The 21,691-nt window shown below is 38.0% G+C and overlaps 1 protein-coding gene and 1 pseudogene across 2 annotated transcripts in view; both read right to left on the bottom strand.

The window, feature by feature from the left end:
• OXR1 (oxidation resistance 1) overlaps positions 1-21,691 on the bottom strand; it is a 355,094-nt gene that overhangs the window by 110,252 nt on the left and 223,151 nt on the right. The window lies entirely within an intron of this gene.
• LOC123324732 lies at positions 15,314-15,455 on the bottom strand (annotated as a pseudogene).

Below are 21,691 nucleotides of genomic sequence, written 5' to 3'. Positions count from 1 at the left end.
AGAGAATGGAGATTATAAAAGTATCTACACCTCATGGGGTTATATGAAGATTATGTGGGAGAATACACATAAGCACCCAGCCCAGTCCTTGAAACCTGCTAAGATGGTAAGTGTTCAGTAAATACTAGTTACTAGTAAGTACTCTATATACATTTTCTCATTGAACTCTTGCAACAATCCAATGGATAAGCATTCCTAAAATAGGATATAGAACACAAGAGATGGTAGGAAAATAGGTTCCAAACCACAAAAGACTATGTGTGCCATGATAAGGAGTCTGGAATATATGTAGCAGGCAATGGTAAATCTTTTGAGGGTTTTTAAGAGAGAACCAATGAGTTCTATGTTTCAGAAAGATCCTTAAGATGACAGTGTGGATAATAGGTTGGAAGGGCAAGGAGAAGGAAGAAAGGTTAGGAGTCCAGTTAGGAATTCCTTCTAATAAGTTACTCTGAGTAATAGTAGTATGGGAAATCCTAAATGTAATACATATCCCCTGTGACTCCAACCTCCTATATCCTGTGATGGCAAAAGCATTAGGGCTTGCCTAAATGCTGATTCCTTCAAGATATGAATTGTACCAGCACTGGTGGTCTTTTCAGATTCATTTTCTTTGTTACTAAGCGGCATGAGGTTGGCATCTCTGAAAGGCAGCAAATAAGCTCCCTGCTAGAACTGGAGGAACTAAGTATCAGTGTGATTGTTTCTTGGCTGCAGGGGAGAAGTGGAAAGCAGATGTTCTTAAAGCATTGGGGTTTGATATCTTTATCATTTTTGTCATCTTTATATTTGGATGATGTCATCATCATTCGTCTGTACATTAATTCAAGAGTAGTAAATCACACAATAGTAGAGTTGATGCAAAACACAAATATAGAATATCTCATTGTACCATGGATTTACCACCATATACCTACTGTTCTATCTTTTTCTGTTTCAAAAAGCCAGTTTTCCTTATCGTAGCATTTAATGTTTCCAATATAAAACAGTAATCTCTATTCACTATTTTTGCTGCAGATTCTCAATAGTAAAAAGTACACTTCAGAAGAGCAAGGAATGCAATGGAAGTTTAAAACATGCTGAAGGCTACTCTTCTTTCAAAATGCCAGAAGCTAGTAATTCAGGACCGCTCTCTTGCTTATGTACCAGCACTGGAATATAAACCTTAAGAAATGTATGAGAAACCAAGTTTTCTTTTGAAATACCATCTTTTTATATTCTGATTTTTTCCCTTTCTACATGTGCTCTGATCCAATTTTGCTTAACAAGACATGCTTTATCAGAGATGCCTTGATTTCAGTTGTTTGCATAACAGGTACATGTTGTTGATAACATGACAGAGAACTATCTGGAGAAAAGAGTCAAGATATAAAGAAGACAAAGAGTTTCAGCATTTTATGTTTTTCAGGATTTGCAATTTTAAAATGATAAAAGCAAATGTGTGCTAGCCCTTTAAAAAAGTTATTGAACACATTAACATCATGTTGCATTTAAAATATGTTAATCATATGAATTTAAAACTCGGTTTGAATTCTATGTGCTGTATTCCCCTAGTAAAAAAAAAATTGGTTTGAAATATTTATATGAGGAAAATTAGAAACTGTAAGTGTTCTAAAGGATTTTAAAAATTATACAGTATTTATTTAGTGTGTTTGAAACTGAGAAAAGTATCATAACACTAGTGAATAATAACTATGAAATCTTTTTGTAAAGGTTAGGACTTGGTGGTGGTGGTTGTTTTTTGATTACAAGAATCTACAATGTTCTAATCAGGAGATCAGCTTTGAGACCTGGAAGAAAAAGTGGAGGGAAAAAACCATTCTTAAATACTATCGCAAGTTTAATAAATGTGTAAGAGTTTTTAAAAAAAGAAGAAAATTAGATACTTTATTTATTTATTTTTATTTGAGAGAGAGCAGGGAGAGGGGCATAGAGGGAGGGAGAGGGACAAGCAGACTCCCCTCTGAGCACGGAGCCCTATGCAGATCTTGATCTCAGCACCCTGGGATCCTGACCTAAGCTGAAATCAAGAGTCCACACTTAACCGACTAAGCCACTCAGGTACCCCCAAATTAGATACTTTTAAAGTAGTTAAGTGTCTTACTCTTGATTTCGGCTCAGGTCATGATCTCAGGGTCATGAGATCTTGAGCCCCATGTCCAGCTCTGCGCTTAGAGCAGACTCTGCTTGGGATTCTCTCTCTGTCTCCCTTTCTCTCTGCCCCTCCCCCTGCACACTCTCTCTCTCCCCCAATAAATAAATAAATAAATAAATAAATAAATAAATAAATAAATAAATAAAATCTTAAAAAAAATTAGAAAGGTCTTTTTAGTTAATAGTCTGAGACAGTAAATGTCATACCTCAATTTAATTTTGAAAACTAAATAACAGAAACGTGGTTAACTCCATAATCCTGATTGCCTCTAAAAATAAGCTTGATAGCTTCAATCCTGAGCTATTTCTCATATGTTTAGATTGATTTTTCAATTAAAATTTTTTTTTCTTGTAAGAAGTTATGTGGTAACACACACATACACACACACCCCCAAATAAAACCTTGAACAGAGCAAGAATTTAGAACATAGAAAAGAATTTTTTAATCCTGAAAATTATAGATAGATTAGCATTTGAAAAGATATGAACTTAAAAGAGCAAATTTCAAGCATATAGAAAAGAAAAAGATATGTATGCATTAAATATAACTAATTCCTATAATAAACTTACAAATAATCTAAATCCTTTCATGATAAGTAAGCATATGAAAAATAGAAGAATATAGTTAAATCTCAAAAAAATTTTAAGTGTCACATGTGACATCATTTCAGCAAGCTAGGGAAACATTGATGACACAGTGCAGAATTACCTTGGTGACCAAGGTGGGGGAGGTTAGGACACCTAACCTGTGATTAACTCCAGTTCAGGTTGTCAGCATCTCTCACTGGACTAATTGACTGTGCTATTTTCTTCAAATTCCTGTTCCAGAATGAACTATTTAAAACTCATATCTGACAGGGAACATAATATGATGCGTCAACTAGCCATCTAGTAGAATCAGTGATGTGGCTAAACAGAGAGTGTGTAGATCCTTGCCCTACACTCACGTGCTGTTAGAGTGAATTTATTCATCTTACCAGCTCTTTTTGTTTTTCTTTTTTTGGCATTGATAGTTATACTGAAGCCCTAAGCTCATTTCAAATCTGGCTAAAAGACGTTTTGACTTTTGGCAATTTTGATGAAGCATGGGGAATCAGGACAAGGGTGTGTGTGGTGGGGATGGCGCATTGTAGGCCTCTCCAGCAAGTCACGAAACATTTACATACTATCTTTTCCTCACCTGTAAAATGGAAATGACATTAGTCCTGCCTACTTCATGAGGGTGTTACGGAACTTTATGTGCAATTAGGATGTATGTTAAAGGTCTTGTTTTTTTAAAGATTTTATTTATTTATTTGACAGAGAGAGAGCGCACACGCAGGGGGAGCTGCATGCAAAGGGAGAAGCAGGTTCCCGGCTGAGCAGGGAGCCCAACGCGGCACTCAATCCCAAGACCCTGAGATCGTGACCTGAGCCGAAGGCAGACACCCAACCAACTGAGCCACCCAGGCGTCCCTGTTAAAGGTCTTTATAAATCCTGCAGTGCAGAGCAAATTCAAGTAATTCTCTATCAGAAATAGTAGATTTATAATTGTGACACAAGTAAAGAGGAGTAACAATTCCAGTGCTCACAGGCAGAAATGAAGGCTAATTATGAGTGTACATCAAGTCACTGGCTAACTCTGAGACTACATTTTGTCACTGTTACTACTCTCCTCAGTCATACTGGTATTCTTTGTGTTCCTTGAACCAAACTTTTCACCCCCCAACCTTTGCACTTACTGTCATCTCTCTACATGGTTAGCTACTCTCCTGGGTCCGTGTATGGCTTCTCATCATTTGGGTTTCAACTTTAATGATACCTTCTCATAAATGCCCCCATCAATATCCACTGCCCTACCCCACTGCAATCTCATGTGATCATTATTTTCTTTTTAACATTTATTATCAAATTATCTTATTTCTTCTTTTAGCTGTTCATGTGGATAAAGTTACCACTCTGTAAGAGCACTGTGCCCTTTTTTGGAAGGAGGACCTGAGTGACCAAGCAGTCTGTCACTAAGCAAGATCAAACTGCCAACATTTTGGATGACAGGAAGTTCATAGTGACCTTGTCAAATCAGAGAAATGATCAGCTGGAAACCTGACTTTCCCAGAGGAATGAGGTGGGGACACAAGGACAAAAAACACTGAACAGACTCGGGATAAACTGCCTTTTTTTTTTCCTTTGCCCTTTTACATATAAGATGTTGGAACTGGCCTAACATATTAAGCAAACATAACCGTTTAGAGAATAAAATTTCTTGTTCTTGTTTGTCAGTACCCTGCAACCTGAATCCTATGAAAAAATAGATTAAAGTAGCCTGAATAGATGAAATTGACAATTTTCCATATGATGCATTTGGATAAGTAAAGACATTCTCTTAGGAATTAAATTCAAAATGTGTGTACTTATTGCTCAGATAACTCATTTGCCTATAATTTCCATTCTGTAGCATATGGAATGTTATTTTAAAATATTCTTAGTCTCATCCTCTAAGGCACATTTATTTGTTGGTATTCCTCAACATCCTCTTTCAAAAAAAGTGTCTTCTTTTTTTTTAAAGTAAGCTCTGTGCCCAATGTGGGGCTCGAACTCATGACCCCAAGATCAAGAGTCACATGTTCTACTGACTGAGCCAGCCATGCATCCCTGTCTTCACTTTTGAGACACTTAATTCCCTTCCACTCACTGTTTACATACCTGCCCCACAACTCACTCTCCAAGGCCCTGCTTTCTGCTTTCCGCAGATCTCTATTTGGTGTTTCCTCTTCTAAATTCCAATTCAGAATTATATATAACCCTACTGTGACACTTAGAGAAGTGTATGATTATAACTGTGTATGTATCTGTCTCTCTCGTTACATTCTACCCGTATTGCCACATACGTAGTCCCAGGGCTTAGGTTTTACAAAGCACAGGAGGCATTCAATACATGTTTTCATTTTCTACTTTTCCATAGTGCTAACATTTTTTTTAACCATTGCCCATTTGTTACTTTATTACTACTGTTTGAATGTCAACACAGGTGGGATTGGGGGCATTTGTTTTTGTATTTTTCGATGGTAAAAACTTTTACCTTCTTTTAAGAAAAAAAAATCCACAAGTGATGGAGTAAAGAGGCTTTGCTGTGTCAATTTTCCCTTTAACTGGAAGGAAAGCATATTGAGGAAAATCCCAGCAAATAGATGAATCTATATATAGTTCTACTTTTCCAATTAATTTACTCAGTCATGTAAATAAGAACCATAGAGTGGTTTGAACCTAGACCCCAGAGCCAGGGCCTTAGGTTTGAATTGTGGCTCTGACATTTGCTAAGCTAATTTGACCTTAGGCAAATTTATTAATCTTTCTGTGCCTTAACTTTCTCATTTGTAAAATGGGGGTAATAATTGTACCTAATGCACAGGGTTGATCTGAAGATATATTCAACAAATATTTATTTAGGACGTATTACATGCCAGGCTCTGCTCTTGATATGAGCTATCAAACAAGTTATCAAAAAAAGACAAAAGTTCCTTCTTCATAGAGTTTGCATTCCAGTTAGCATAATAAACATAATACACATATATGTGTTAGTGATAAGAGCTAAGGATAAAAAAAACAAGAGGGAAGAGAAGTAGGGGGATATGAGCTGTTGAGGAACAGGCAGGATTTGAAAATTGTAGGTAGGATGGCCAGGGAAGGTCACATTTGCAAAGTCAACTTGTGAAAACAGACTAAAGAAAATGAGGGTACTGGCAGCATCAGTCTCTATGGGGGGGGGGGGGAGCCTGGAAGGCCGAGGGAACAGTGTTTGCAAAAACCTTGAGAAAGAAGCATGTCTGGTAGGTTCAAGGGACCAGTGTAGTTGAAGTGGAGTGAACAAGGAGGAGATTATCGGCAATAGGTGTGTATGTGTGTGGTGTGCACTTGCCCCCATGCAGGGGGGTGATCAGTGATCAGATGAGGCCCTGGATGCTGTGATGGCAACTTCAGCTTCTGAGAAGAAACAGGAGCCCCTGAATGGGTTAGGCACAGGAGTGAAAGAATGAGATGTATGTCTTAGCATATTCCTCCAGCTCAGCCATCTTACCGAAAGCTGGCTGGCTAGGAGTGGGGTAGGAGGAGGGGGGACCAGGGAGTTGGGAGGTTTTGCAGGAGAGAGCAAAAGCAAGGGAAAGAGACCAGTAAGGAGAAGGTCCTAGTTAGACTGCAATGGTAGTCAAAAGACGATGGATGGAGTTTGGACCCAGGAGGGAGCGGTGCAGGTGCTAAGAACTGGGCGGATTCAGGATCTTTATTGAGAATACAGCCAATAGGATCTCTGGGCTGATAAGAGACAAAGTGGGAGAGGAAAAAGAAGAGTCTAGAATTACATCAGTATTTCTTGGCCTAAACATCTAGAAAAATGGTGCTTCCATGAACCGAAATAAGCTAATATAGCTTAATGTATGATTCTTACCATTATGCTAAAATGTATTAACATGTTAATTAGTTAATATATGTAAAGCACTTAGTATAGTACTTAATACCAAGTCACTCTTATGTCAATGTTTGCTGTTATTGTGAATAAATTGAGATGGGAAAAATTTTAAATCTCAGTATGTAAAAATTTTAAATCCCAGTATATATCCCATTTAATGATGGGAAAATGTTCATGTTAGAGTTACAACTTTTGGTCTTTGGAAATCAAGTGATTGAGGGGCACCTGGGTGGCTCAGTCGGTTGGGCGACTGCCTTCGGCTCAGGTCATAATCCCAGGGTCCTGGGATCAAGTCCCACATCAGGCTCCCTGCTTAGCGGGAAGCCTGCTTCTCCCTCTCCCTGATGCTCCCCCTGCTTGTGCTCTCTCTCTCTCTGACAAATAAATAAAATCTTTTAAAAAAAGTGATTGAAATGAGAAACTGGAAGACGCTCCATTGCCAGAGACAGTATAGGAAATATGATTATCAAGTAATGACCAAATTCCATCTTCTTCAATTCCCCTTTTCACCTGCAAGTGCCTTTAATACCGCAACTCTTTCTGTTCTTTACACTTGCCTCTTGAAAGTATCCCTATCCTCAAAAACAACAACACACACATACACTCACATACATTACCTTTTAAAAACAGTCTGTGTTTTCCACTCACTATAGCAATGGAATTTACATTAAGTGGTACTATTGTAAGTACCATTGAAGTACCATGTGTTTTGAAAAAAACCGCAATGACATTTATTTTTTACTATTATGTTCTTGAAACTGTGAAAGCCAATACAATGAAAGTATTAGAGAATGCTGAAATGCACACAAATATCTGAACTAGTGTAAACCTAAAGCGCTTTTGGTTTTTATGTAACGGTACCTATGTTTGTCCATGGAGTTCATTTCTCATTGGTCAATTGTAGATGAAATTTCAAGCTGAAAATATTTGAAATCTTTTTATGGCAGTAAAAGCATCCTGGCTATGGAAATAAGTATGTGACTAATCCTATTTGGTTCATTGATTTTGTATCATTTCCCCTTCATGAATATCTGGAACCAGAGAGTGGGACCCTTTCCACAATTACTATTATGATTTGTAGTGTTTGTCCCAGTGGGCATTAGCTTATACCTATAGTTCTCTTTCTGTGGAAGGTAAAGCTGTTGTATGTTGATGTGCAAATTCCATTTTAGTTTAAGTCTTCACGTGTAATAGGGCCTGGTAAATAAATAACCTTGGGGACCAACAAACAGACAAAAATTAAGGTTTGGTTGCTTTGACTAGACCAAGAAACTAAAACAAACAAATGCAGAAAGAAAGTACTAACTGCTGGCAACCACCCCACCCACCTCCACTGTGTTTTTCTCTGAAAGTCAGGGGCATTAGACAAAATTCTTCGTCAAACAGTGATTCCAAAATCCACTGTTAAACATACTTATGTTATTTTTTTTCTAGACCAAACCTTACAGTAATTTACAGATCGATTTGTCTCTTAAGCAGAAGGAACAAAGATAGGAAAGGAATTTGGGAATCTAAGTAACCTCTTTTATTTTTAATGCCACGGAGGTGCTGTGGGCTGTGGTTCTGCTAATTCAATAAAGGATACAAGCTCTCTGAGACTGGCACACATTCAGCCCTGGGGTTCAAAATAACTAAGACTCTAATTGCTGGAAGTTCTCTGGAGACAGATTTCACAGTGCTCTTTGTGATTCAGTGAGTTAAGGGGTCCTATCATTATTTCCAGTGCTAATTAAAATGCAGAACTTACTCTCTTTAGTTGGGGGCAAATTCTTGAATTTCTCCTTCTTTCTCCTTCTTTCTAACTTTCCATTTACACATAATCTCATCTAAGACTATTTTGTTTAATATTGATGCTTAAAATTTATAATCAAACAGTACTTCATTGTTTATAAAGTGCTCTCATATATATTTCATATTCAATATTTTTACTGGTTCAATTTTTTTTTCTTTTTACAAATTGTCCTAACAATCCTATGATGAAGAAATTATTCATATTATTTCTGTTCTTTGGATGTATAATTTGAAGCTCTGAGAAAAATTACTGGATCCCTAAGTACTCATAGTTTTAAGGAGTAGAACCATAACTTGAACCTAAGCCTTTAGTTTTAAAAATGTGTACTCTTTCCATTTCATTACAGTTAAATTTTGGTAATTAATTTACTAATAAAATTCTCTGAGTATTTTCCAGAGGAGTTCAGTCAAGACAGTTGGTTCAAGAACAGGTAGAATCAGTGTGAGGGAATCAGGGTGAAGGAAGGTAGTGAGGAGAGACCAAAATTGGTTATGGAGAAGCCACATAACAGAAAAAGAATACTCTTAAAATATTTGAATGTGAAATACACAGCCTTTAGTATATTATACAAGTAACAGATCAATCTATATTTTTACTGCCATAGTTCATCGTATCTAAAACAGAATGTCTTATAAGATGCATCGCCAAAAGTAAAAAAAGGAAAACAAAACCCTGCCAATTAAACCATGTTATACCATTGATTATAAGATACTTTCAGATTTTAAAAAACTAAATTGTGAAAGAAAAAAAAAAAAAGGCCAATCTTAGAATCAAAGAAATACAGAAGTGGCAACTGCAGGGTATTAAAGTTCTCAAAATCAGTCATAACACCACCTTACTAGACAATCAATAAGCATTTATTAAGTGCCCATGGATGGGCATGACGAAGCAAAATACATAATCTAGGTGAAGAAGCTTAAGTGCTACATATGAAATATTAATTACCATCCTCCAGTTTCACAATGTTGACCACTGTTGAAGAAAACAGATCCACTTATGCAAAAAGATGTCTGAGTGTGCAAGTGTCAGGAGAGAAGGTAAAGGAGGGAGGAAGAAGAGGAGGAGCGGAGGAAGCAGCTGGGGGAGGGGAGGATGCTTGGAGGACAGGCAGAAGAATGGAGGAGGTGTCTAATTTAGCCAGAAGCTTCACTGAAATTCAACGGTGGTCTGAAACCTGTCTGCACCAGATCTCCTGATTATATAAATACTTGCTGTCCTGGGGCGCCTGGGGGGCTCAGTCGTTAAGCGTCTGCCTTCGGCTCAGGTCATGATCCCGGGGTCCTGGGATTGAGTCCCACATCCGGCTCCCTGCTCTGCAGGAAGCCTGCTTCTCCCTCTCCCACTCCCCCTGCTTGTGTTCCCTCTCTCGCCGTGTCTCTCTCTGTCAAATAAATAAAATCTTAAAAAAAATAATAATAATTGCTGTCCTGTATGTGAACAGGAGCTTTGAAAAAAGGTTGCATACATTTTTATAACATCTATAGCTTCATGTCTAATACTAAAGATTTTTCCATTCTTGCATAGTTTTTAAATCATGAAGAAGGAAAACTAGATAATTTTAATATTTCTCAAATTTGAACTAAATGTAATGATTAAATGTTGGGCAATGCTTGGAAATTAAATTTTATAATGACTGGTTATTAACTTCCTTGATGACTGAAAAGCTTTAGAATTTCTGATTAAAATTAAAAAGTTGTTTGAGCTTAAACTAATCATCTAAATATTTTACTTGGGCATTTTACATATATCATGATTATCATCACAAAATCTGTGTGTTGAACTGGAAAGATGAAATTAGATTGTTTCTAATTAAAAACATTTCTGTTTCTGTAATGAGAGTTTCATACATAAATTGCCCTATAATATGTGAAATAACTGCTTTTGAAATTACTCAAAAAGATACTCAACCTTTTAACTAGGCATTATGCTCATAAATTTATTACTAATCTGAAAGAGATAATATCCTCAACATCATTAAACCTCATGACTAAGTGGTAAACTGTATTATACATTCTGATGTTGTCATATAGTTGCTGTGATGAGGAAAAACTAACCTAGTAATGGAAATTACTTCTTTTGAAAGGGAAAATTATAAATAAATAATAATGCAGGGTAATTTCATTTTTAAAAGTCAATAATGAATTCCAGCTGCTGCATGCCATTAAAAATCAAAGAGGTTACTTACATGCTTCAGATCTTTTTATATCTTTATTCCTTCTATTTAAAAGTACAGGTCGATCCATCAACAATAATGTTATTTTGACTTGTTTGACCAAAACTTTAAAAAAAAAAAAAAAAGACGAAAACCTCCCATTTCTCTCCTCATTTCTCTGGAGCCCAGAGAACTTAAAGGAATAAAATACTAAAGGAAAACAAATACATTTAAGCAAACTGTTAAGAGGATGGTTAGGAGAGACTAATGAAATGAATTACCAGCCATTGAAACCCAGAGCATTGCTGATAAAATCTGAGCATGTGGCTTGATCACTAGTATTTCCCTAGCTGTGTACAATTTTTCAGTTAGGGACAAGGTAAGACCATATGGAAACCTTACTGACAAATGATTTCCTGTGAATGAATGAAAAGAAGTCACTAACGACTTGTCCTAAATGGCCACTGGACATGAAAACAAACTCTAAATCACTGTGTCTGAATCAATTTCTGAGAGCACCTCCTGATAGAATCACACTTAGCAGCAGCACCTATAGCAAATCAGGGACAAAAAATGTACATGCACAGAAAGTCTTGTTCATATCCTATATTTAGATTTAGTATTTCAACAGAGTTTACTTCCTCTGGGCCTCCCCTACCAAACATGCCCTTTCTAGAGGCAGTAACTAACATATCCATATAGCTTATCTGGACTTTAAAAATACAACATAAAGTCAGCCTTCGCTGACTTTCCAAAATGACGTGTTTAAAGCAGAGAGCACTTACACATACCTTTGCGAGGGCAGAACATTTCTGAGGTCCTCCTTTCAGACCTATTCCGCCAGCAATATGCTGCTTTCAGGAAGAGAGGACAGGGATTATGGTTCTTGTGCTTCCCTGGGTAATACAGACTTCCTCTCCAGGAGCGTGCCCTCTCCTCCCACCTGGGGCCTGACCCCTTGTGGCAGTGGGAGAGATTCGGAAGTTTCTGTTTCGGCATACAGGAAACTGTACCCGCCTCGTGACTGTGGACTTGCTCCTGGCTCACTGAACGTTTGGGAAACAGTGCCAGCACGCTCTGCATAATATGTTACCAAGTTGACCCTACAAGTCTATCATGGAGTGAGATAAAAGAACTCAGTATCTAACTTCTGTACAGTTTCTTATCATAAAGTAAATCAATGGCATGACCACCTTTAATGAATCTATTATTCAGTCTTAATAGCTCTGACAGGCAGTAGGTTTGATAAGCTGGGTACTAACCTAGCTGGTATTTTGTACCTTTACAGATTTTTTTTTAAGATTTTATTTATTTGTCAGAGAGCGAGAGAGAGCACAAGCAGGGGGAGAAGCAGGCAGAGGGAGAAGCAGGCTCCCCGTGAGCAGAGCCCGATGTGGGACTCAAACCCAGGACCCTGGGATCATGACCTGAGCCGAAGGCAGACGCTTAACTGACTGAGCCACCCAGGCACCCTCCTTTACAGATTTTTAAATGCTGCTGGCTCACTGTCCCAACCTAAGTTTGATTTTTTCTTTCTGTATTTTTTTCCTATTAGGACAAGGAGAGAGCCTCCACAATATCCATCATGGTGCTAAACACTTAGTAATTGAGTGAATGGATAGAAGTCATAATAACTCTCTCCTTCCTACCTGGCCCCCTCTTAATCCACATTCTCTGTTAGCTCTATGGAAGCAGATGGCAGCCTCTAGGGCCTGAGGCTCTCGGACTCCCTGTTCATGTCCTCAAACTTCAGAATCCTGGAGAAGATTTTGGTGGACGCTTCTCTTTTATTCTCCCCTGTCATCACACTTTTATGAGATCCTTCAACACAGCTCACTGAGATCCATACATATAATTCTGTATTTTATTTGGGGGTAGGATCTGGCTCTTTTTAAAAGCAAGACTTCATGTTAGAAGAAGAAACACACACACAAACCCTGGACAAAATATAAATAAATGCATGGTTCTCAACATCTGCAGAATATGCAAAGGAGGGCTTTGACATTTTTACGTCTCACATAGATGGTAATGTTACCTATATTTGCATCGTGTTTGAATACAAACAAGAAAGCTACAAAAACACTTATGCATTCATATCAAACACACTTGTGAACTGGGATATGACAGGTGCCTCTATGAGGAAATAACTACATCTATATATGTGCCGTATCTATATAAGATATGTATTTCCCAATATTTTGTCATTTGCTCTTTCTTATTTGCTCTCATTAGGAATCTGATAGGAGTTAGACTTGACTCACTTGTCAGCTAAGTGTAGTTCTTTCAGGGCTTTGTAAGACCAGATCAATCTTTTAATTGTGCTTAGACCCGTCCATTAGGCATCCGATGAACAGTTTCCTATGAGTAGTACTGGCTCTTGGACATTCCTTTCTCTTAGCTGCCCATCATCTTTGGGATCCAGGCTGCTAAGAGGCTCTCATTTAAAAATATTTTGGGGTGCCTGGGTGGCTCAGTCGTTAAGCGTCTGCCTTCAGCTCAGGTCATGATCCCAGGGTCCTGGGATCGAGCCCCGCGTCGGGCTCCCTGCTCGGTGGGAAGCCTGCTTCTCCCTCTCCCACTCCCCCTGCTTGTGTTCCTTCTCTCACTGTGTCTCTTTCTGTCAAATAAATAAAATCTTTAAAAAGTATATTTTAAATGCTGTGATCAGAAATGCCACTGCTTCTACATCTCCTTTAGTTTTTATTCTAGATTCTTTCTCTTAGAAAACTAAAGCCTAGTTTACTTTTCATTTAAATTTTTATATGTTATTACAGCATGTAGATTGACCAATTTATGATAATGTGATTTTATTTAATTTTTTTGAAAGCATTCTAAAAATTTTATTATGGTAAGAAAATTTAGCATGAGATACATCCTCTTAAAGAAATTTAAGTGTACAGTACATTATCATTAAGTATGATAATGTTACTTTAAATGTCCACATCTGTTGGTTTATTTTTATGACATGGAGAATTCTGCTTGATCACATAATTAGAGCTTGTTCAAAATGAATTTTGTTTTTGAAGATGGTAGAGAAAAGATGCTTTGCTAAAGGAAAATTTATGATAAAAACTCTTTCCAAGACTTGGGTAATTTTGGAGTCATGTGATCTTCCTATTTATAGATGTTAATTGTTGGCAGGTAGGATTATAAAAGTACTTTTGCTAGAATCACATTACAATGCCAAGGATACAGTCTTAACCTGAGATGTGATTGCAAGTGTGCACCCTTTTCAAAATGCACTCTGCAAAAGACCAAGAACACTTTCCCTGGTCCAGAGAAAACATCTAGCTTCTCTAGGAGAAAAGTTACTTATCAAGTGTTTAATTTTTTTTTGAACAAAGATGGTGTTCTTAAAAGAAATTCTGAACTGCTTATAGTACCCCTTATTGTTGGGTATTTTAAGTGTTAGGCCTCATGGGAAAAGAAGTACCTCACAAAATTCCTGTAAGTTTAGCATGCATAAAAGAGCTTTAACTAAAGCAAATCACGGAGCATGTAATAAAACTTAGTGTTGTTTCCTGAGCGTCGACCAGTTTGAGGCAAGCCTGTGCTAAGCACAGGGGTTACTGTGCTGATTCAGCCATCTGATACACACGGCCTTTTACATTTTCTTCCTTCTTGTGAACATACTTTGTGACTAAAGAAAAGAAGTCTCTCATAGTTCTGTGCTTTTTCTCTTAGGAAAAATGTCACATATTAAGCAGGGAGCATGTTTTCCATTCTATTCTTCCCTCCTGTTCCATTCCTCAGCAATCTGTACTCAGTAGTCAGCGTACCTCCTGTCTTGGCTGGGCTACATCAGTGAATGCAAAGGTTGCAGAGTGAGGAACAGTTAAGGTTCCAGAGCCAGTCTGCCTGGGTTCAAATCTCTGTTTCTCCACCTTCCAGACATGAGGTCTGAGATCAATCATCGACCTCTCTGCCTCTCAGTTTTATCATCTATGAAACCAAGATTTTAACACTTCCTACCTCATAAGGCTGCTAGAAGGATTAAAAGATTTCATACATACAAGTACTTAGAACAGTACTTGGCATGTAATAAGTACTCAATAAACACTAGCTTGTTAAATTATCATTATGACGAGAGAGCTATACAAGTATGTGTCGATGTCTCACATATTGCCTTCCACGTCAAGATAAGCCATGTTTATATAACAGTCTTTATAATGCAGAAATTTCTTAGGATGAACTTTTCAAAACAAAGCCTGAATAAACAAACAAGCAAAAAGCGGAATCAGACCTATAAATACAGAGAAGAAACATGGTGGCCAGAGGGGAGGAGAGTAGGGGGAATGGGCAAAATGGGTGAAGGGGAGTGGAAGCCACAGGCTTCCAGTTATGGAATGAATAAGTCATGGGGATGAAAGGCACAGCACAGGGAATACAGTCAATGATATTGTAATAGAATGGCATAGTGACAGATGGTAGCTACACTTGTGAGCATAGCATATGTAGAGAGTTGTTGAATCACTATGTTGTACACCTGAAGCTGTAATACCATGCATGAACTATACTCAACATTTTTTTTTAACCTTTTATTTTATTTCATATTTTTATGTTTTATTTTTTTCTTAATTTTAACTCCAATATAGTTAACATAGTGTTATATTATTTTCAGGTGTACAATATATTGATTTAGCAATTCTATACATTATTCAGTGCTCATCACGTTAAATGTAGACTTAGTCCCTGTCACCTATTTCACCCATCTCCCCACTCACCTCTCTTCTGGTACCCAACAGTTTGTTCTCTATTTCTTTTTTTCTTACTTGTAATAACAGTTACTATCAAACTTCACTCATTGGGCCAGAGACCCTTGTGGGGTTAGTGAAAGACTTGCCCCTCGTGTAGCACCCTACCTACACTTGTGAGTTCATTGGCCAGCCAAGTTTGTTCTCTATAGTGGAGTTTGTTGTTTGGTTTGTCTCTTTTTTCCTTTGTTTCTTAAATTCTACATATGAATGATCATATAGTATTTGTCTTTCCCTGATTTATTTCACTTAGCATTATACCTTCTAGATCCATCCATGTTGCTGTAAATGACAAGGTTTCATTCTTTTTTATGGCTGAGTAGTATTCCATGTCTTTATCCATTCATCCATCAATGGGCACTTGGTTTGCTTCCATAATTTGGCTACTATAAATAATGCTGCAGTAAACATAGGGGGTGCATATATCTTTTTAAATTAGTGTTTTCATATTCTAAAAAAAGCTTTTCTTAACTGTCTGATTCAGAAAATTCAAAATTATCAAGAGAAGAGATACAGAAAAGAAATAAAAGAAAAAAGTGCAGATCATAGTGACAAATGAGTTTTAGGCTGGATTTCAAGATCTTATGATAATGTCTGTAGAAGAAAATGAATGGTTATACACATAACAGGCTATATAGTATGTGAAAATTATAATACTCTAAAAGAAATACATTAAAGTTAATGTCTGATTAAAATATTTACATCAATGGTGCTTTGGAGACTGCCTAATAGTATATATTTTTAACTTTTTACTTTATAAATTATTATAATTATTAATTATAAAATTTCACTGAATATGAATAATGTACCTTAAGTATACTGTCCTCATTTCTATATGATGTTCTGCTCCAGTTTTTCTTCTACCTTTACTTACATTTATTTTGCATAAACTTGAAAATTGTATGCTTATCAGAAAAAAAATTTTTTTGGGCTCCTGGGTGGCTCAGTTGGTTGGGCGACTGCCTTCGGCTCAGGTCATGATCCTGGAGTCCCGGGATCGAGTCCCACGTCGGGCTCCCTGCTCAGCAGGGAGTCTGCTTCTCTCTCTGACCCTCCCCCCTCTCATGCTCTCTCTCTATCTCATTCTCTCTCTCAAATAAATAAATAAAAAAAATCTTTAAAAAAAAAATTTTTTTTTCAGCCAAAGGAAGAAAATCTTTAGGATTATGGACATCGAGAAGGGGAAACAACAAAGATCAAGTAGAAGAAAATGAAAGAGAAAAATGATGAAATGATTAGAGACTGATTAATAAGAAAAGAAAATGGAATACATATCATTTTAGAAAATAATTCAAGATCTTTCAGTCATATAAATCAATCCTGGAAAAAAGCAGCTCTCTTGAAAAAATAGAATGAACTTTTGTTTATTTGTTTGTACATTTTTTTTTACCATACACAGGTATGTACATTAAAATTATACTATATTTGGTCTATTTAGGCCATGTGGCTAGAAACTGATGTAAAAACTGGAATTCATTACTTTAGTTTTTAAAACAATGTATTACACTTCCTGACAAAAGTCACTGCTATAGTACATCTCCATCACTATCCAAAGGCTAGAAAGGATCCTAGACTTCAGATAAGTTAATTTTGGAACAATCAGGAAAGAGTGGGGATGGAAAGGGGCAAAGAGAAGAGACTGGGGTGTCAGGCTGTCTGACCAGCGATGCTAGTTTACACAGGACAAAGACTTTTCTCCACCTGCTCTCACCTTTCTGATACCTGTCCAGTTCTCCAGGGTCTAACAGTTCTGGCTCAGTAATTCTCAGGGCAACATCTTTGCACTTGAGAGACTCCCTCGTGTTGTCCTTGGTCCTCAATATCCCTTTTCCCCACTAATGCATGCACTCCAGTTTGTGTTCTCAGTCTAAGTACAAAATCATGAGGACAATTAAAATTGATACTCAGACTAAATTAGACCTGACAGAGTGGATTCACTGTTCACCATCACAGGATCTGGCCCTAACAACTCCCTTCCATCCTTATCTTCTTGCTCACTGAGTGTAACACACACACGCCTCTTGGCTGTTCCTTGAACACACCAAGCATTCTCCTGGCCTAAGGCCTTTGCACTTGAGGCTCCCCTTTTCTTAGAATGTTCTTCCCAGACATTGGCCTGACTTTGCTTCGTCATTATATTTAGGTCCCTGTTCATACACCTCTTCACTAGAGACTCCAGTACCCAAGGAAGCACCTCATGTATGGTTTCCTTTCATGACGTTTATCACTAACTGACATTATACATTTCTATGTTTCTGAATAGTCACCCCCACTAGAATTTAAGCTCTAAGAATGTTCAAGTCTTCACATCCAAAATGCCGTCTGTAACATTGTAGGAGGTCAATAAATATCTGTCCAATGACCCAACCAGAAGTTGCTAGACATATAACAGGTGTTCAATGAGTATCTGTGGAAAACCTTGACTGAATGAATATGTACACACTTTATGCTAGTTTCAAAAATGTATTCATAATAATCCAATTTTTTTGTTATTTTGATTTTAATTTTGATTTGATCAGACTTGGAGTGTCATGAATGTTCTCTAGGGGAATGTCATTTAAGTTGAGATTTAAAGGAAGAATAAATCAGGCAAATAGGATTATGTGTTCAACAAGTTGTTGTAAGCAGGGGAAAACGAAACTAACTGTTCAGGGCAGAGAGACTAACATGGGCAAAGGCCTGGCGGCTAGAGAAACCTTCAGCTGAAAGTGAAGTGTGACTGTAGCATGGTAAGGGAGAGGGCAAGAAAAATTTGGGCAAAGAGAGAGAAGAGATATAAGATGAGAGAAATAAACAAGAACCCGCGCCTTCATGTGCCTTGTAAATTATACTGAGGATGTGGATTTCAATCTGAGGGCAATAGGGAGACACGTAGACTTTTTATTTTATTTTTTAAGATTTTATTTATTTATTTGAGAGAGAGAGAATGAGAGACAGAGAGCATGAAAGGGAGGAGGGTCAGAGGGAGAAGCAGACTCCCCACTGAGCAGGGAGCCGGATGCAGGACTCAATGTGGGACTCGATCCCGGGACTCCAGGATCATGACCTGAGCCGAAGGCAGTGGCTTAACCAACTGAGCTACCCAGGCACTCCTAGAGAGACACGTAGACTTTTAAGCAGAGCATTAAGAGATGAAATTATCCGCAATACAGGAGATGGATTGGAGGGGGACACATTCTGAATGCAAAAGACCACCTGGGAGGTGATTATAATCCATTGTGATATTGAAGCTGAATAAATGCAGTGAGGGCTGAAAGAGTAGATCTGCTGAAGAGACTACAGGTAGAATAGTATAGAATAGAACAGGATTCCTTGAGAGAGTGTAGCTGTGTTGGTGGGGGAGATGTGGTAGGGGAGGTAGAGGAAATAATCTAGTTTGGTAAGAGAGAACAATGAAGGAACTCAGGTTAAAAGGGACCTAATAAAACCAACTGAGGAAAGGTTGATTTTGAAATACCTGTGGAATATCCTAATGGATATGTTTAGTAAACAGCTGAATTTATAGGTCTATTGTTAATTATAATCTTTTTGGCTAGAAATTTAGATTCAAGCATCATTTGCTCAAAGATGTGAATTAATATTGCTTAGGACAAATGTTTTCTCACTATTCTTTATCTAGATTCAACTACTGTTAATATTTTATTCCTTTTCTTTTACATTTGTGTTTTCTTTCTCTGTGATATTTATGTATGTACACACACACACACACACAATGTGCATATTTGCTGAACCATCTGAGCATAAGTTACATGCATCATGGCCCTTTGTCCCTAAATACTTATGTATACTTCCTATGAATACAGATGTTTTTACATAACCACAGAGCTGTTTTTAACTTCAATTTCACATTGACATAACACTTTTATATGATCTGTTGTCTGTATTCCAATTTGACTACTGACCCAGTAATGACTCCAGACAGCATTTTTAATTCTGAAGTAAAGGTCAATTTCTTCTGCTACATTTAGCTTTCACAACTACACAAAAATCTAAGAACCACATTCAGTAGTTGATTTTGTTTGCATTTTCCTACCTATAAAAGAAGTAATAAGGTTTGTAAGGATATTTCCTTATATTACTAAAGTCCATTTCTTACAGCTTTTTTTTTTTAAGATTTTATTTATTTGAGAGAGAGAGTGTGTGTGTATTTGAGAGGGAGAGGGAGAAGCAGACTCCCCACTGAGCAGGGAGCCTGACATGGGGCTCAATCCCAGGACCCCAGGATCATGACCTGAGCTGAAGGCAGACAGGCGCCCCATTTCTTACAGCTTTTCAGATTCTACGGTTCCATCATCAATAAAGGGAAAAGCCACCATGTGAATAAAAAAGTGTTGCCAAAATTGACCTCCTCTGTATAGTATTTGCTTTTATACTTTTTATAAATAAACAACAAAGCTTCTTAATGTGCCAGACAACACTCTTCCTATTACTAAGATCACCTAGTTTGAGTTATATTATTTTTTTCTCTCTTCAGGAAAGTAACCAATTAGGAAAGGATGAAGAGCAGTGGTGGAGGGGGGACAAAGTCTATTCACAGAGTATTGTTTATAATTAAGGTCACCTCTAAGAAGTATCAAAATTGGCTAGAGCTAATTCACTAGGTTGTCAGTAGGAGTTCAGAGTAGGACAACATAAACCATCAGCATTCCAAACCTAGCATGACTAGAGTGGCACAATGGGAGGCTTTATTTATAGGAATCCTTTGCACCCACTTACAAAGTTGCTAAACTGGTTTCTGTTTCCTTTGTGGGTGTTTTGGTAAAAGAAGAAAAGCATGCTTTGGCTTGTCACTGAGAGTTGATCTCTAATGGAAAGGGAACAGACTTATCAGGATTATTTAACTCCACAAATGCCCTAATTTAACATGGGTAAAAGCCACCCACACATGGACAAATGCCTTCCTTCCCACACCACCCCTCTTTTTATGCAGATATAAGAACTGCACCTGGATTAATCTGCGAGCCATGTCAAAGGCAGAGGTTTGACAAGTCCTAGATCTCTGATTTAAAAAAAAAATAATACATATAGCAGTCCTCAAGTTGTCCTCAGAAACCACCACCAAGATGACCAAACTACGATATGTTTGTCATTAGGCTACTGGAAGATTTGCCACTAAAATACATAAACTCCAGCGAGCCTTCATAAAACAGAAGCCTTAAAAACAAAGTCAAATGGCAGGCTCCAGGGTATAGTGGTAGAGCCAGGGTCTCTGAAATCAGATACATCTGAGTTTGAATTCTCTCTGTCACTGACTGTGTAGCTTTGGCTGAGTTATATAAAGCTCTTTAGCCTCCCCCGGCCTCACTAATGAAAAAGGAGAAAATACACCTTCCTGCCAGGGCATTACATTAGGATTAAATGAGATCATGCATGTACAATGTCTAAGTACAATGTCTGCAAATGGTAGGTGCTTAAAAAGAATTCCCTGAGCCCTTCAGTGTGCTGACAAAGATGGAGGCCAAAGGAATGGAAAGGAAGGACCTGAGGCTTCCTGGGGATGGAGGCACAAATCAGTGAAGGAAGGAAAGCACGAGACAGTTAGGAGGCTCTGCCTATAGTCCTGACAAGGGCACAAGAAGCTTGAACTTGGAGGGCACTTGTGAGGGTGGGAAGGAGTCCATGTTCACGTGTGCATGTCAGGAAGAGTAGGGCCACTCTGGCAACCAGCAGGGATTAAGGATATTTTGAGTCAAAAATGGTCACTTGAATTCTGGAGATATTTTCTGGGACACAGAGAAGATTAAGGAGGAGCTTCCCAGCTCAAGCTGGACACGCGGTGCTTTAGGCTTGACAGAGAGTTCTACTTGGGGGGAGTCAGCTACATATAGGTGAGTTGATACCCTCACAGAAAGTATCCTCAAGAAAGAAGTGTAGCAAGAGAACAGGAAAGCCGTAGACCATGTGTACTGAGGTCAGACGTAACAACCCTGTTCTTTCACAGCTTTAAAGGCAGAATGCCAGAACGATGTTTGTAAAAGGTACTGAAATGCAGTGTGGGAGGGCTTTGTGCTTATCTGGTTTCTGGGACATTGGTCAGATGGCATCCTCTTTAACAACAAAAACCATTCAGAGAGGGTTGCTTCCTTTTTGGGGGATTAAGAACAGCAAAAACTAACATCCTCTGTGTGTTTACTTAGTGGCAGGTACTCTGCTGTGGTAGGAAGACCAAAAGTGTCCCTGTCCTAATCCCTGGAACCTGGGAACATGTGACCCTACTTACATGGCAAAGAGGAATTAAGGTTGCTAATTAATTGGCCTCGAGATAGGAAATTATCCTGATGGGACCGGTGTGATCACAGGGGTTCTCATTAAGTAGAGAAGGGAGACTGGAGAGTCGGTGGCTGAGTGATGGGAAAGACTTGACTGGCCACTGCTGGCTACTGGGAGATGGAAA

This window comes from Neomonachus schauinslandi, chromosome 4, assembly GCF_002201575.2.
Source record: "Neomonachus schauinslandi chromosome 4, ASM220157v2, whole genome shotgun sequence".
In the NCBI taxonomy this organism is placed as follows: Eukaryota; Metazoa; Chordata; class Mammalia; order Carnivora; family Phocidae; genus Neomonachus; species Neomonachus schauinslandi.
This window is presented reverse-complemented; position numbering and strand designations above follow the sequence as displayed.